The following is a 15,212-nucleotide window of genomic DNA, read 5'->3' as shown; positions in this document are numbered from 1 at the left end:
CAAAGTATACCTCATCAATTTATGGATTCATACCTGTTGATACCTCCTTAAGTATGTATCATGCTATATATATCCTCACATGCCCACATCCAAACTGTTTCATCTCAAATCATTTCAAGCATAATTCCAACTTATTGCAACTCTAGTTAGCCAATTGTTGCAATTTCACGAAAAAGGCACATTGTGATTCTTTCGTACAGACCAGTAAAGGCTAGGATTTCTGTCTAATGTTTTTTTAGAGGCCCTAGGAATCATTGAAAATTTCAACTCTTCTCCCTGCTTCACCTTGTTCTGATTCAATTGACATGGGAAAAGCTATGGAAAGAGTGTTTAATATAATCTGAACTCACCAGGTATCTATTATTTGGTATACATGAAGATCTGAGTAGACTTTGATGGATAAAAAAAAAATATTGTGAATGTAGAACTTAATTAGAAATTGCGGGAGTCATTTGACCAGAGAACAATCACAATGGATCAACTTTATCTCCCACACCCATGAGGACAAGTTTATCTTGGTAATAACATCAACAACTGAGGAGTTAAAGTGTTATCACTGTGAAAAATGATTATGAAAAGAAATCTATGAAATATTTAGAACACAACTTTCCAAGAGGCTTTAAATTGCAGGTAACTGTTTTATTATTTGACATCTTGAGTGGATTACAGACTCTGTGTAAGTTTTACAGACTGTTCAAAGTAACATTCTATTCCATCCTGGAATGAATACATCACCTTTTGATTCAGGCCCTTGTGACACACTTAATCAGACTTAGAGACAATCTGTGTTGGAGAGTGCTCTCCAGTTTGTGTATACCAGCTGCAGATCTGACAAGAAACAGTTACTCTCACGTGGTTGTTGCTGTTCAGTTGCTAAGCTATGTCTGACTCTTTGTGACCCCATGGACTGCAGCACGCCAGGAATCCCTGTCCTTCACCATCTCCTGCAGATTGCTCAAACTGCTGTCCATTGAATTGGTGATGCCATCCAACCATCTCTTCCTCTGTCATCCCCTTCTCCATTTGCCTTCAGTCTTTCCCAGCATCATGGTCTTTTCCAGTGGGTCAGCTCTGCACATCAGGTGGCCAAAGGATGGGAGCTTTGGTTTCAGCATCAGTCCTTCCTATGAATATTCAGGACCGATTTCCTTTAGGATGGACTTGTTTGATCTCCTTGCAGTTCAAGGGACTCTCAAGAGTCTTCTCCAGCACCACAGTTCGAAAGCATCAGTTCTTCGGTGCTCTGCCTTCTTTGTGGTCCAACTCTCACATCCGTACATGACTCCTGCAAAACCCAGCAGCTTTTACTCTCACATATGGGACATCAAATTTGCTTTCACATATTGCCTGCTATGTTTAGACTCTCGGTTCATACTTCATGTAACCATGTAGTGTTGTATTTAAATCCAATTTGAAACAAAGCTTTAAGAATGTTTTGCCTACTAGTAGCGTTCTATTTTCACCAGCACCTCTTACCTTGGTGTGACATCTCCAAACCCAGAAATTCTTACATGTTGATATGAAGATCAATTTCATTTTAGCAGCCTTTGAACAGAGAAGTGACAAAATCAGGATGCCTATTTTATCAGATTTCTCCAGGCAGAAAATGGAAGCTTGTTGCTGTTCAGTCACTCAGTCGTGTCCAACTCTTTGCGACCCCATAGATTTCAGCACGCTGGGCTTCCCTGTCCTTCACCATCTCCCCGAGTTTGCTCAAACTCATGTCCATTAGGTCGGTGATGCCATCCAACCATCTCGTCCTCTGTCGTCCCCTCTTCTTCCACCCTCAGTCTTTCAAAAGGAAACTGTTAGAAGGCAGAGTTCATGCAGCTTATGGGCTCCTCGACTCAATCGTTTTGCAGGAATTTTCTGATGTAGTTTTTCAAGTGTGACCTTTCCTTCATATAATAACAAATAAACAGAATTAGAAGAAACTAATTTCAAAGGATGGATTGTTTCTACCCTGACAATCTGAACACAAAGGAACCAGTGGGAACTGCAAAGATCTGGGGGCCAGGCTTTTAAGAATATTTTAGGTTGGCAAATACTAACTAATATGCTTTCAATTTCAACAATTTTTATTCTGATAAAGAATACCCTTTTCTAGAAGGCTTCCAGTGTGGCTACCTCCTCCTGGAAGCCTTGGGTGATGGAATCAGGGCACTTTCTGTCTGTCTGTACAGGACCCTGGGCTCAACTCTAAGAAATCCCTGGATCTCCCCTGGATCCTGACCACCACGTGCCCAAAGATACTGGTAACGGTTTGGTTTTGCCTGTTGAAGTGTTTAATGACAAAGGTTCTTTCAGTTTCCTGATGTGGGTGACATGTGGAGCCCAGTGATGGTTTTTTCTTTAAGAAACTTACTTGCTAATTCCCACATGAGGGTGAGGCCCCTGTCCAACGATGAGAGACCCTGCATGTGTGTGACCTGTGCCTCCAGGGAGAGCAACCTTATGCTAGTTTAAACCTGACCACGTTCTGTCTACATGGTAATTTAGACCTCCCTAAGTCTTGTCTAGGGGCTTCCCTGGTGGCTGAGATGGTAAAGAATCTGCATGCAGTGCAGGAGACCTGAGTTTGATCTCTGGATCGGGAAGATCCCCTGGAGAAGGGTATGGCAACCGACTCCAGTATTCTTGCCTGGAGAATCCCATGGACAGAGGAGGCTGGAGGGCTACCGTCCATGTGGTCACAAACAGACATGTCTGAGTGACGAACACCTTGACTTTTCAATCCCGTCTGCACTGATTATGTTTAGACAAGACCGCGTGCTTTCTACAGTGATTCCATGTCTTGCCTATTGAAATAGTGTGAGAATATTGACACCGACCATGTTCTGTGTGCACTAGGACGTGGAGACCTGGGTGCAGACTGGGCCTTTCCTCTGTCCTGGAAAACTCCGTGCCTGTGTCTGAATGTCAGTGCTCAGAGGCCTGGGGTCTGGAGCTGAGGTGGGCTCCTCTGGGTAACGTGCCCTCCTCTGAGTGGGGTTCCGTGGCCCTCGCAGGGGTCAGGGCTGCAGTAGGGCTCTTAGTCTTTCCTCCTGCCAGGTTCCCCTGCCCTGGGGCTCACGGAGACACCTCAGGTGGGCTACCTGGTAATTAGTCCCATTTTCCAGCACATTCAGTTTGAGTAGGAAGGCAGGGTCACCTGGTAAATTGATTCCAGGGTACTGGGATGAGGCAGAAAACCGACGGGCAGCAGGTGAGGTTGCTATGGTGATCGCCTTCCGGTCGGCCGTCCCTGCTCAGCAGAAACCAGACCTGCCCCTCGTCTCCTAGCCCCGCGCCTGGTGTGTTTTCTCAACACCTCAGTGGGAAAACGAAGGACCGAACCTGCTGGAACCAAGGTAGTGTCTTCAACATTATCGTGACAGCTGTAAAAACAGTATCAGACAGAACCGAAGGGCGAGAGAGGAGGACTTCCCTGGGACAAGTGTGGGGAGGGGAGACCCTACGCTTCTTTCTACCATCCCAGGAGGTTCCAGGAACCCACTCGTTTCCGCCTTAGGGGCCCAGCCAGCAGAGACCTGGTGTCCTAACCAAGAGTCACGCGACCCCAGATGCAGGGTCCGGGGATTGTGTGTGTCTCACCCCATCCACGTGGGTCCAGATCCCGTACTTGGAGACCCCGTGTTTGCTCCTGCCCCTCGGAGATTCCCAACATCTGAATTGAGGGTGTTGCCCTGATTAACCTGTGGTCTTTTTTCTTCTCTTCATCTTGGGACATTCACATGAGGTCAGGCACCTTTGAATGGGTTGCTGCTCTGTGTTCTGCTGAGTGAAAACCTTTGGTGGTGTCATATTAATGTCATAGCATATCACATATCTAATCTATAGGGTCACCAGTATCTGCGGTTCCCCAGATGGATTTCAGGTAATTTAATTTTTATTTTCTATTGGAGTCAAGTTGACTTCCATTGTTTTGTTAGTTTTAGCGGTACAGGAGCTTAATTTGATTTTACATATAATCGTATCTATTCTTTTTCCATTTTTTTCCCTCGTATTATAGATGATTACAGTCTGTTCAGTAGAGTTCCCTGTTCTATTCCCTAGGTCCTATTTGATTATTAATTTGTTAGATATTAGTGTGTATAGTTAATCCTAAACTCTTAATTATCCCTTCTTTCTAACTTTCTTTTGATAATCATAGTTTGATTTTCTCAGGCTGTGAAGTCTGTTTTGTATATTAAGTCATTGGTATGAATTTATAGATTGCACCTGTAAGTGATATCTCACATGTTTATCTTTCTCTCTGAGTTCCCTCACTTACTGTGATGATTTCTTAGTCCATCCATGCTGCTGACAGCATCCTTATTTCATTCTATTTTATTGTTGAGTAGTATTCCAGTGTATAGATGTACCCCCTAGTCTTCATTATTCTGTCAGTGGACCTTTTGGTGGATTCCATGTCTTGCCTATTGAAATAGTGCTGCCCTGAAAATCAAGGGGCACGTGTCATTTTGAACTGTGATTTTCTGCGGACCTGCACTTCCCTTGTGGCTCAGCTGGTAAAGAATCCGCCTGCAATGAGGGAGACTTGGGTTTGATCCCTGGGATCGGAAGATCCCCTGGAGAAGAGAAAGGCTGCCCACTCCAGTGTTCTGGCCTAGTGAATTCCATGGACTGTATAGTCCATGGGGTTGCAAAGGGTCAGACACGACTGAGCTAATTTCTCTTCACTTTCTCTGGACCTAAGCCCATGAGTGGGATTTCAGGGTCATATGATACCTCTATGTCTTGTGTTTCTTGGAAGCTCCATACTGTTTTCCATAGTGGCTTCACCATTTACATTCTCAAAAAGCTTGTAGGAGGATTTCATTTTCTGTATATTCTTTGCAGATCTTTTATTTATTTATTTATTTTAACATTATTTTTTGTAGATCATTTTGATGATGGCCATTGTGACCAGCGTGAGGTGATACCTTATGGTAGTTTTGATTGGCATTGATGATTCGTGTGGAGTATCTTTCCATGTGCTTTTATTATTTTATACTTTGTGAGTACAATTTACCTCTTGAAAATGGCTTCTTGAATCTCGGCCCTGTTTGGAATTCTTTTCTGATGAAATACCCTGGGACATTTCTTGAGGGCAGATGTCATTTAAAGCCCTGTCAAATTTGTGACTATTTAGACCCCTTCAGCACCTATTTTATGGCTTGCCTGCTCGCTTAGTGGTAAAAGAATCCACCTGCAATGCAGGAGACTTTCAGGAGACCTGGGCTCGATCCCCTGGAGAAGAAAATGGCAAACCACTCCAGTATTCTTGCCTAGAGACTCCCATGGACAAAGGAATCTGGCCGGCTACAATCCATGGGGTTGCAAAGAGTCGGACACGACTGAGCAACTAAACAACAACAACTGCACCAGTTTTGACATGTACATCTTGGTCTGTACCAGCTAATTACTCCCCCACCCCCTGCCTCCTTTCCATACGTTTCTGAGTCTGTGAATCTGTTTGCCTATTGTAATGATGTTCATTTGTATCCATTTTTAGATTCCACAGAAGTGATACCCTCTATTATCTGACTTTCCCTTTCTCAGTTATTTCACTTAGTTTGATCTCCTCTAGTTTCTTCCCTGTAACTGGAAATGGCATTATTTCACCCTTCTTTATGTCTGAGCAATATTGCATTGTGTATATGTGCCTCATTCTCTGTGTCCGTCTGTCTGTCCTTGCTCACTGAAGTCGCTCCCTTGTCTTGACTGTGGTACCCGGCGCTGCCGTGATCTGTGGAGTGCAGGTGTCTTTTAAAATTTTGCATTTTTTTCTGGATCTCCTAGGTGTTGGATTTCTGGGTCACCGGGTACTTCTGTGTTTATTTTTTAAAAGAACTGCCATAATGTTCTCCCTAATTGGTGTACCGATTTACATTCCCACCAACAGTGTAGCAGGGTTTCTTTCTCTCCACACCCTCTGCAGAATTTATTGTTGTAGGTCTTTAATGTGGCCATTCTGACCAATGTGAGGTGATGCCTCATTCTACATTTGATTTGCCTTTCTCAAAGAACTAGTGATGCTGAGCATCTTTTCATGTGCTTTATGACCGTCTCTATGACTTCTTTAGAGAAACATGCATTTGGACCTTTGTCTGATTTTTTTGTTGAGTTTTTTTTTTTTTTTTTTTTTTTAGCTGAGGTGTACTAATAATTTGTATGTGTTGGAGAGAAAGTTCTTGTGAAATCAACCCTGAATATTCATTGAAAGTGGAAGGACTGAAGCTGAAGCGCCAATCTTTTGGCCACCTGAGGCGAAGAGTCGACTCACTGGAAAAGACCCTGATGCTAGAAAAGATTGAGGATGGGAGGAGAAGGGGCAGCAGAGGATGAGATGGTTGGATGGCCTTACCCACTCGACAGACATGAGTTTGAGCAAACTCCCAGGGACAGTGAGGGACAAGGAAGCCTAGCGTGCTGCAGCCCATGGGGTCACAGAGTCAGAGTGACTTAGCAACTGAACAACTACAAAAACCTGGATCTTCCTGAATATTAACTGCCTAGCAATTCAGCTGGCATTTAATATTCAGCTGCACAATATGAAAAGACAAAAAGATATGACACTGAAAAATGAACTCCCCTAGTTGGTAGGTGCCCAATGTGCTACTGGAGAAGAGTGAAGAAATAAATCCAGAAGGAATGAAAAGGCTAAAGTCAAAACGGAAACAGTTGTGGGTGTGTCTGGGGGTGGAAATAAAGTCCAATGCTGTAAACAGCAATATTGCATAGGAACCTGGAATGTTAGGTCTATAAATCCAGGTAAATTAGATGTGGTCAAGAAGGAGATGGCAAGAGTGAACATTAACATTTGAGGAATAAGTGAACTAAGATGGATGGGAATGAGTGAATTTAATTCAGATGACCATTGTATCCACTACTGTGGGCAAGAATCCCTTAGAAGAAATGGAGTAGCCCTGATAGTCAACAAAAGAATGTGAAATGCAGTACTTGGCTGCAGTCTCAAAAACAACAGAATGATCTCTGTTCATTTCCAAGGCAATTCATTCAATATCAAAGTAATCCAAGTCTATGCCCCAACCTCTAATACTGAAGAAGCTGAAATACTGAGCCTATGAAGACCTACAAGACCTCCCAGAACTAACACCAAAAAAAGATGTCCTTTTCATCATAGGGACTGGAATGCAAGTTTTCTATGAAATCTCTACTTCCCCCACCCCTTTTTTATGCCTTAGAAGGTAGAGCAGAGTGGTGAGCATCAGGTCCTTGTGAGTTATTTGTATCAGATACACTTTTCTGTGAATATGAACAGGAGGATAGGGGATAAATTTTATGAATTATCTCTTAGAGACAAAGATTTCTGTGTATATGTTGAAGGAAGGAATGAAGGAAGGAAGGCAGAGGATTTTCCTTGTGGATTACTTGTTACATATATTGATTTCTTGTCAATTTAGGTATGGACCTCCTAATGCATCCCTCCCTTCACTTCAATTTTTTCGTGGAACCATTTGTTTGATTTGAATTCTCAGAGTCTCTTTCAGAATTGGAAATTTGTTGACTTGCACATCTATTTTTTAGTTTACCTGGACAATACCTCATACACCATGTTCTACCTCCGCCTTAGTGTATGATCCTTCAAGCTCCATCCCTGTGACTACCAGTGTTATAATTCTCTAACTTCAGCAGCAGTTTTATATGAGTGAGAAATAGTCTACCGTATAGATGTAGCACATCTTCTTATTCAGTTGCTCAGTCGTGTCCGACTCTTTGTGACTCCATGGACCGCAGCATGCCAGGCTTCCTTGTCCATCACCAATGCCCAGAGCTTGCTCAAACTCATGTCCATTGAGTTGGTGATGCCATCCAACCATCTCACCCTCTGTCATTCCCTTCTCCTCCTGCCCTCAATCTCTCCCAGCATCAGGGTCTTTCCCAATGAGTCATTTCTTCGCATCATGTTACCAAAGTATTGGAGTTTCAGCTTCAGTATCAGTCCTTCTAAAGAATATTCAGGACTGATTTCCTTTAGGATGGACTGGTTGGATCTCCTTGCAGTCCAAGGGACTCTCAAGAGTCTTCTCCAACACCACAGTTGAAAAGCATCAATTCTTTGGCATTCAGCTTTCTTTATGGTCCAACTCGCACATCTATACATGACTACTGGAAAAACTATAGATTTGACTAGACGGAACTTTGTCGGCAAAATATTGTCTCTGTTTTTTAATATGCTGTCTAGGTTGGTCATAACTTTTCTTTCAAGGATCAAGCATCTTATAATTTCATGGTTGCAGTCACCATCTGCAGTGATTTTTGGAGCCCCCCAAAATAAAGGCTGTTATTTTTCCATTGTTTGCCCATCTATTTGCCATGAAGTGATGGGACCAGATGCCATGATCTTTGTTTATTGAATGTTGAGTTTTAAGACAGCTTTTTCACTCTCCTCTTTCACTTTCATCAGGAGACTCTTTAGTTCCTCCTCACTGTCTACCAAAAGGGTGGTGTCATCTGTATATCTGAGGTTATTGATATTTCTCCTGGCAATCTTGATTCCAGCTTGTGCTTCATCCAGCCCAGCATTTCACACGATGTACTCTGCATATAGTTAAATAAGCAGGGTGATAATGTACAGCCTTGACGTACTCCTTTCCCCATTTGGAGCCAGTCCATTGTTCCATGTCTGGTTCTAACTGTTGCTTCTTGACTTGCATACAGATTTCTCAGGAGACAGTTCAGATGGTCTGGGATTCCCATCTCTGGAAGAATTTTCCACAGTTTGGTGTGATCTGCACAGTCAAAGGCTTTGGCATAATCAATAAAGGAGATGTTTTTCTGGAATTCTCTTGATTTTTCTATGATCCAATGGATGTTGGCAATTTCATCTCTGATTCCTCTGCCTTTCTAAATTGAGCTTGAACATCTGGAAGTTCATGGTTCATGTAGTGTTGAAGCCTGGCTTGGAGAATTTTGAGCGTTACTTTGCTAGCATGTGAGATGAGTGCAATTGTGTGGTAGCTTGAGCATTCTTTGGCATTGTCCTTATTTGGGATTGGAATGAAAATTGACCTTTTCCAGTCTTGTGGCCACTGCTGAGTTTTCCAAATTTGCTGGCATATGGAGTGCAGCACTTTCAAAGCATCATCTTTTAGGATTTGAAATAGCTCAACTGGAATTCTATCACCTCCACTAGCTTTTTGTAGCAATGCTTCCTAAGGCCCACTTGACTTCACATTCCAGGATGTCTGGCTCTAGGTGAGTGATCACACCGTCGTGGTTTTCTGGGTCATGGAGATCTTTTTTGTATAATTCTTCTGTGTATTCTTGCCACCTCTTCTTAATATCTTCTGCTTCTGTGAGGTCCATACAATTTCTGTCCTTTATTGAGCCCATCTTTGCATGAAATGTTCCCTTGGTGTCTCTAATTTTCTTGAAGAGATCTCTAGTCTTTCCCATTCTATTGTTTTCTTCTACTTCTTTGCATTGATCCCTGAGGAAGGCTTTCTTATCTGCTTGCTCTTCTTTGGAACTCTGCATTCAAATGGGTATATCTTTCCTTTTCTCCTTTTCCTTTCACTTCTCTTCTTTTCACAGCTATTTGTAAGGCCTCCTCAGACAACCATTTTGCCTTTTTGTATTTCTTTTTCTTGGGAAAGATCTTGATCCCTGTCTCCTGTACAATGTCACAAACCTCCATCCATAGTTCTTCAGACACTCTGTCTATCAGATCTAATCCCTTGAATCTATTTCTCACTTCCACTGTAGAATTGTAAGGGATTTGATTTAGGTCATACCTGAATGGTCTAATGATTTTCCCTACTTTCTTCCATTTAAGTCTGAATTTGGCAATAAGGAGTTCATGATAGGAGCCACAGTCAGCTCCCAGTCTTGTTTTTTGCTGACTGTATAGAGCTTCTCCATCTTTGACTCAAAGAATATATTCAGATTTCGGTATTGACCATCTGGTGATGTCCGTGTGTAGAGTCTTCTCTTGTGTTGTTGGAAGAGGGTATTTGCTATGACCAGTGCGGTCTCTTGGCAGAACTCTGTTAGCCTTTGCCCTTTTCATTTTGTACTCCCAGGCCAATTTTGCCTGTTCCTCTAGGTATCTCTTGACTTCCTACTTTTGCATTCCAGTCCCGTATTATGAAAAGGACATCTTTTTTGGGTGTGAGTTCTAGAACATCTTGTTGGTCTTCACAGAATAATTCAATTTCAGCTTCTTCAGCATTACTGGTTGGGGCCTAGACTTGGAACTGTGATATTGAATGGTTTGTCTTGGAAACGAACAGAAATCATTCTGTCATTTTTGAGACTGCACCCAAGTACTGCATTTCCAACTCTTCTGTCGACTATGAGGGCTACTTCATTTCTTCTAAGGGATTCTTGCCCACAGTAGTAGATATAATGGTCATCTGAGTGAAATTCGCCCATTACAATCCATTTTAGTTCACTGATTCCTAAAATGTTGATGTTCACTCTTGCCATCCCCTGTTTGACCACTTCTAATTTACCTTGATTCATGGACCCAACATTCCAGCTTCCTATTCAGTATTGCTCTTTATAGCATGGGACTTTACTTCCATTACCAGTCACATCCACAACTGGGCATTGTTTTCACTTTGGCTCCATCTCTTCATTCTTCCTGGAGCTATTTCTCTCCTCTTCTCCAGTAGCATGTTGGGCACATACTGACCTGGGGAGTTTATCTTTCAGTGTCCTATCTTTTTGCCTTTTTGTACCGTTCATGGGATTCTCAAGGCAAGAATACTGAAGTGGTTTGCCATTCCCTTCTCCAGTGGACTACATTTTGTCAGAACTCTCCACCATGACCCATCTGTCTCGGGTGGCCCTACATGGCATGGCTCATAGTTTCTTTGAGTTAGACAAGGCTGTGGTTGTTGTGATCAGTTTAATTAGTTTTCTGTGTTTTGGATTCTACCTGAACTATCTATCTGGATTCTACCTGAACAAACAGAAAAGGCCTTGAGTCTCACTACTATTTCCCCATAAAGCATCACACAAACACCCAATCCAGACTCATCATTTTAGGGTCCACAGTACACTACTGAGGGTGCTTCTATGCCAGGAGGCAGCGTTGTCAGGAAGGAGGCTTGAGCTAAGATCCCCAGGACAAGCAGAGGTGAAGACTGGCTTAATTTTGCCTTGAAATTTCTAGCGGCCTCGATCCCACAATGTAATCTTGTCCCAGCCTGACACAGCACACACTAAACCTTAAAAATTGTTCTCTGCCAGACTGTTTTGACCCCACCCCAGTTCAGCAATGGGACTCAAGCCTGCTCGGCCTCCAGTGATGCGGTAACGTCCCAAGTTAGGGAGGTCGAACGTCATACAGTAGACACTGCTTTGCTTCCCTTTTCTTTAACATCATACCAATACTACCCGCGGTATAGTCCAATTGACCTGCTGTGACGATTGTCACTGCACAGTCACCTGATTCAGGTATGAAGTCATCTATGGGTTTTCTCTATGGTTTTGGTGGGACTATCTGCCTTAGGAGGTCGAGCAGAGTGGTGAGCATCAGGTCTTCATGCTTTTTCTACCTCAGGTACCCTTATTTTCAATGGAAAGCAGGAAGATAACAGATAACTGGTACGGATCATCTCTTAGAGCTACAGAGTTGTATGTCTGGATGGAAGGGTGGAGGAAAGGGTACAGCCCACGTGGGTGATTCATTACAGGTACAGATCTGCTTTCGCTTTGGGTACTTACCCACTAATTTGTTCCAGGCCGTGCTGTTTCTTTCTTTCCAAAATCCTTTTTTTGACTTTGAATTCTCAGGGTCTCTTTCTGGGATGTCAGTTTGTCGCCTTCTCTGTCTGTCCTCACTTGGCCTAGACTAGACCTCATATACCCAGTTCTTCCTCTGCCTGACTGACTACTCTTAGCCTCTGATCCTTCCTGGGCCATCCATCTGTGTCTCCCAGGGTTGGAGTTCCCTACTTTGCATATCTTTTTTTTCTGTGAGGGAGAAACCGTCTACCAGATCTGTGTACGTTTTCTTTAAGCTTCAGTCTCTCGTTGGGGATTTTGCAGGTTGCACATCTAGGCTCCTGAAGGAAGCAGTGCTGGCGGTCTGTTGGGGTGCATGTGCCTTTTGATCGATGGAGCTCTCAGGATACAGGCCAAGGTGCAGGAATGACATAAGGCCTGGCTTGAGAGTGTTTCGTTCAGGCGTTCAGAGTCTGCTGTCTCCCTTCTAGCGGCTGCTGTCAATGGGCACTCCCAGCCACAGTCCAGGGCGGTCCTTCTTCCTCCAGACTCTCTGCCTTGTTGATTGCCTATAGCCTTGCCATGTTGGCATTTGTGAGTGTTGCAATGTGACTTCCCATTGTCCTTTCGATTGGCATTCCTGCAGTAATCAGGGATGCTGAGCGCCTTGTTTGGTGGGGGATGTTGAGTGCGTCTGTGCTTTCTGTTTTTTTTTTTTCTTTCTTCTCCTTTAAGGGTGTGAGGGCGATTTTCCTTTGGCAGTTGGCTTCCTGAACGTCAGCTGCCATTCCTTGGGGGCAGCTGGCTGGAAGGGAAGCCCAGGCCTTGTGGATTGAGCTGAGGTGCCTGTGGTCGTGTTGTAATTACAGAAAATGGCCACAAGGTGGCAGCACTTTCCCATGCCCACCTTTGGATCCTGGGGGCAAGCGGAGCCTTAGGGCCAGCTGGCTTCCTGGGCTGAGCAATAAATGAGTGGGATGTGCCTGAGCAAAAAAGATAGGGCCTGAGTCTCACTCCTTTCCCCCTACAGCATCTCACAAACGGCCCTTCCAGACGGGTCCCTTCAGGGTCCACAGTGCACTGCTGGGGGTTCTTAGGCGCTAGAAGGCTGCATCCTCAGGCAGGAGGCTGGACCTGGGCTTCCCAGCACCGGGGGAGGGAGAGGCCGCCTGAATAACCTCAGTTACGCCGATGACAGAACCCTTATGGCAGAAAGCGAAGAACTAAATAGCGTCTTGATGAAAGTGAAAGAGGAGAATGAAAAAGCTAGCTTAAAACTCAACATTCAAAAAACAAAGATCTTGGCATTCCGTCCCATCACTTCCTGGCAAATAGATGAGGAATCAATGGAAACAGTGAGAGTGTTTTTTTTTCTTCGTTGAACTCCAAAATCACTGCAGTTGGTCACTGCAGCCATGAAATTAAAAGACGCTTCCTCCTTGGAAGAAAAGCTATGACCAACATAGACAGCACATTAAAAAGAAGAGACATACTTTGCCGACAAAGGTCTGTCTAGTCAAAGCTATGGTTTTTCCAGTAGTCATGTATGGACGTGAGAGTTGGACCATAAAAAAACTGAGCGCTGTGGAATTGATGCTTTTGAACTGTGGTGTTGGACAAGACTCTTGAGAGTCCTTTGGACTGCAAGGAGATCTAACCAGTCCGTCCTAAAGGAAATCAGCTCTGAATATTCATTGGAAGGACTGATGCTGAAGTTGAAGCTCCAATACTTTGGCCACCTGATGGGAATACTGACTCACTGAGAAAGACCCTGATGCTGGGAAGGATTGAAGGCAGGAGGAGAAGGGGATGACAGAGGATGAGATGGTTGGATGGCATCACAGACTCAATGGACTTGAGTTTGAGTAAGCTCCAGGAGTTGGTGATGGACAGGGAGGCCTGGTGTGCTGCAGTCCATGGGGTTGTAAAGAGTCAGACCTGACTGAGTGACTGAACTGAACTGAACTGAACTGAGGCAAAAAGGGCCTGACTTCCTCAGCTTTACCCTACTCTGGCGATCCCAGAACCTCTTATTTAAAAATAGAAATTTTGCTTTGGCTCGATTTATAAATTGAAAAAGGTCTGTGGTGAATGTCTTATACAATCTTTTAAGGCATAATAATTTAACTCTGAAGTTACAGAACATAGAACTTCCTAAAAGAAATTTCCAGCCAGTGGAGAGGGGAACCCCGTAGGACCATGCTTCGAGAACTGCGCCCCCTCCTATGAGGAGTCCAGGGGCTTATATAAGACAAGGACTTGCAGTCAGGACTTAGTGATGAGGAACAGAGGTGTTAGGATCTTGTCAAAAACAGTCTTAGGCTGGTGTCAATAGCCCAGTAATTGAGTCTAGCAGTTCAGTGACTCTGTGGCCTTTCTGATATGTAACTACAAGGGGAAGGGAGTGTTGTGAGGATAAACAAAGGATAATATGTACAACACTGTGTCCTTACATGGCAGGGAGAGAGACAGAGAGACACACAGGCAGAGCAGACAGTCTTTTAGAGAGAATTTGCTGAGAACAGAGGACTGAGGTAGGGAGGGCCGCTGATGAGACAGTGGGCAGACTTCCTGACCGACCAGAAGAGCTGATCTCTTTCATGGGCTTGAGGCAATTGTTATAGTCTCAGGACAAAGAAAGTTCCTATGAGATGGGATGGTGTTCTCATTGGTTGGGGGTCTTTTGATTGCCCACCTTGCCTAATATGGAGGTTGGAACTTGCTGTTTAGGGACAGCATGTAAAGTGAAAAGTGAAGTGAAGTCGCTCAGTTGTGTCCGACTCTTCGCGACCCCATAGACTGTAGCCTACCAGGCTCCTCTGTCCATGGAATTTTCCAGGCGAGAATACTGGAGTGGGTTGCCATTTCCTTCTCCAGGAGATCTTCCTGACCCAGGGATTGAACCTGGGTCTCCTGCATTGTAAGCAGACAGTTTACCGTCTGAGCCACCAGGGAAGTCCAAGGGACAGAATGACGAATGACAAACAGAATGGCCCATGACGGTGGTTGCCATGGAGCTTCGCTAATTCTGGAAATATTGCCCTATGACCGCAGCACGTGGTTCCACAGTTTATGCTTCAGAAGGACCATGTTGAGATGGGGTGTAAGATTCACCGTGGGGGCAGGGAGCTTTGTTAGGGCCTGAGGGAGGGATCAGGCTTGAGCCAAGGTTGTGGCCCTAGAGGGAAATCAGTGTGGGGACTGGCCATAGGCTCTGGAGGGGGAACTGGCAGTCACTGGGACACAAGCAAGTGGGAGACTGGGAGGCCCTGGGCGTCTGGGCTCAGCAACCAGGGGAGGTCGGGCTGCCTCCTGGGTGTGGGAGCAGCGGGATCACAGTCCTCTGTGAGGCCTCTTGGCCCTCAAGGTGAGACGTGGATGCGGTGGCTGGACAGATGCACCTGGTCTGGGAGAGGGTCTAGGCTGGAAATGTCACTGGAATCGTTGCAGGAAAAGGAGAGGCTGGGCCGGGGCATGTGGGTCATAGCAGACTCCACGCGGGTGACTGTGGTGCAGTCCTGGTAGAGTCA

The sequence above is a fragment of the Giraffa tippelskirchi genome, chromosome 9, assembly GCF_054371585.1.
Source record: "Giraffa tippelskirchi isolate mGirTip1 chromosome 9, T2T-mGirTip1v1.2.pri, whole genome shotgun sequence".
NCBI lineage: Eukaryota > Metazoa > Chordata > Mammalia > Artiodactyla > Giraffidae > Giraffa > Giraffa tippelskirchi.
This window is presented reverse-complemented; position numbering follows the sequence as displayed.